The sequence below is a fragment of the Tasmannia lanceolata genome, unplaced genomic scaffold, assembly GCF_043159265.1.
Source record: "Tasmannia lanceolata isolate RefF3 unplaced genomic scaffold, GAP_Taslan_0.1 ptg000002l, whole genome shotgun sequence".
In the NCBI taxonomy this organism is placed as follows: Eukaryota; Viridiplantae; Streptophyta; class Magnoliopsida; order Canellales; family Winteraceae; genus Tasmannia; species Tasmannia lanceolata.
Window position 1 is genome coordinate 31127763 of NW_027518679.1, and position 3011 is coordinate 31130773.

At 41.4% G+C, this 3011-nt stretch overlaps 1 pseudogene; it reads right to left on the bottom strand.

Annotated features, from left to right (window-relative positions):
- Positions 1–343: 343 nt before the first annotated feature.
- On the bottom strand, positions 344–2300 carry LOC143866326 (AAA-ATPase ASD, mitochondrial pseudogene; annotated as a pseudogene).
- Between the last annotated feature and the right edge of the window lie 711 nt (positions 2301–3011).

A 3011-nucleotide genomic window follows, 5' to 3' on the forward strand; every position in this document is an offset into this window, starting at 1 on the left:
CGGAAAGTTTGATGTTAAGAATGCAGGACACCTGTAAAAATATTGACGAATTCTGGGCACCTTAAGAGGAACAACAATTATGGAAACCTCTATAGATTGGAGGGCTAGGATCAGCCTATGGTAATTATTTTACGGACACAACCTATTTATGTTGTGTTCCATCACATGGACGGTTTAGATCAACCTATGATGTGGTCTGTACAGTTCTTTGTCGGCTTTCAGTTACAGGAAAGTTCTTTTTATTTATTGAACTAGGAAGATCGCATCGAGAACCAATATGCATGGATTGAAATGGATTTAAGTAAGCCTTCCCAGGGCAACATAGGCTTATGGCGGAAACAACTGCCACAAAGAAAGACTGCCTGCTGTTTATTCAATCTCACAAAAGTCATATTTCTTTTGAAGAAGGAAAGCAACTAATAAACATAACATTGTTCCAGGGAACAAGAAAAGGGTGGAAATTCATCATCCGGAGAATTTGGATGTGTTAAAAATATTCGTGTGATCACTACTCTAAAGTGTGATTACTATTTTCATGTGGCTTTACTTGCCTTCTCCTTTGGTGTCGCCATTATTCGCCATTGCTGTCTCTCCACTGTTGTTTTCTTTTGATTGAATGGCTTCTTCCTTGGCCTTTTCTTTTGTTTGACTTGCTTCTTCCTTGGCCTTGGCCTTTTCTTTTGATTGACTTGCTTCTTCCTTGGCCTTTTCTTTTGATTGAATTACTTCTTCCTTGGCCTTGTGAAGGTCATGAATTAGGTTTCTAAGGCATGTTTCAATATTTTCAGCAGAAGTAGCGGTGGAGGACTTGGGCATCAGGTTCTCTGCAACGTCTGCGGGAGTGATGTTGGCCTCTTTCATCAGTCTGCAGATGTCCTCAAATAAAGGATGCGAATCGAGGTCTAGATAGTTCTTGGCGAGCACCTTGAATCCTTCAAAACTGCAGTAAGATAGCTCAATGTGCTTGTCCATCCGACCTCTCCTGATCAGAGCTGGATCCAACTTGTCCAGATAGTTAGTGGTGAAGATGATGAGATGTTCTCCTCCACAGGAAGACCAGAGTCCGTCGATGAAATTGAGAAGTCCTGAGAGGGTAACTTTGCTTCTACCTTTCTCCTCTTTGTCTGGTTTAGGGGGAAGTTGTTTCTTCTCATCCTCCTCCTCCTCTTTTTTCTTCTCAGCTTTCTTCCGTTGGCCAGACAGGTCTAGAGAGCAGTCTATATCTTCAATGACGATGATTGACTTGCTCGTGGTCTCTATGAGAAGCTTCCTTAAGTCTGTATTGTTCTTCACAGCAGTTAATTCAAGGTCATAAATGTCATAGTCCAAGAAATTGGCCATGGCGGCAATCAATGTGGATTTTCCTGTGCCCGGTGGGCCATAAAGTAGGTATCCTCTCTTCCATGCCTTCCCAATCTTTTTGTAATAATCTTTTGCCTTGCTGAAAGTCAAGAGGTCTTGTAAGATCTCTTGCTTCTTTTCTGGGTCCATAGCCAATGTTTGAAATGTCGCCGGATGCTCAAAGACGGCGTGGCTCCACACTGAAGACTTGTACCAATACCATTTCTCGGTGGGATTATTGGTGAATAGCTTTCGCTGCTGGTTTCTCAGCTTTATTGCCTTTCCTTCTGCAACAACATGGTTAAGATACTCATCTATGATGAGTTGTCGGTGCTTCCGGTGGAATCTGAGGCGGTAATATCGGCTCTCCTGGGTTGCTGTGGACCAACGGTTAGCTTGGCTGGAGGAAGTTTGCTTGTTGGCACTCCACCAAAGCTTCGCACCGCGGAATTCATCGGTGACTTGCTCATAGTCATCCATGCAGAGAGTAAGATTGCTGCTATCCTTCCCCTCTTGGACCTTGAGTCTCTTGGCATCTTTGGTTGAGTTGGCCATCAGATAGGATTGGATGGCGGTGTAGACCTCGCTCCGCTTGAATCGTTCGCCGGTGTATTCTTCGATTGCGATATCTAGGTAGGGATTTAGAAATCCTGTCAATCTTATGGTGTATTTTGTAAGCAGGTTTTGGAGCTGAATCGGGCAGTATTGTCTAACAACTGCCCATAAGAACATGATGCTTCCAAGGGTTGAACCCAGTCCAGCCAATAAACCTTGCTCCATCATATTTCTCTTTGATTTGCCCTCTCTCTTTTAAAAGACCCAGGTTTCTGCTGCCTTGCTTGATAGGATAGAATCCTATACTTCCCTCCTCCCTCTTATATAAGCATACAGAAACTGGGTAGATTTCACATTGAAGTTGTGTTGGAAGGAAACTACACGTCTTCATTTTGCATTTTCCATTTTCTCTGAATTGGATGTCATCTGTGAACCATTGATTTCACATTAGAAAAAGTAGCTTTAAGGACTTTGGCATTTTGTACAAGAAAATGACATGTGGTGGGGCCTTGGGATGCTTCCATATAAAAGGAAAAATTCTCAAAAAATTGTGATTTTTATCAGAAAATCTAAAAAATGGATAGAGTTGAAAGGGGTGAAACGCATCCCAAGAAGTGTTTAAGGACTAAAATGCCCTTATGTTGCCTTTTCCTCAAAGAAAATGAGCAACAAATCCCAATGCATTTCACCTACCAATTTTGACTTTTCTACCTTCTTCTTCCCACGCCAAAATCAAACTCTATTGGCTGTTGTAAAAATCCCAAACGAAATTCCACTGCAGAGAGGTGAAACTCCCCTCTCCTAAAATGTAGATTTTATTGGATCTTTTCTTTGGCTATCAAACATAAGCTTCTCAAGTAGGTCCATTGTGATACAATTGCATACATTTAACATGTTCCTTACACTGCTATGGTGTATTGTCATCTTGTTTACTTGTTAGGGATTTGTTATGGTTGTGTTAGGCATTTGTTATTGTCATCATCATTTTTCCAATGTTATGGTGTATTGTCATAATCTCTCTATCTCTCTATTGCCCTCTAAGTTTCTATTTAGAGTAAGCCAGGATGAAACTCGTGTCTATACAATTACAACCACTATAAATAGTGAGAATGACT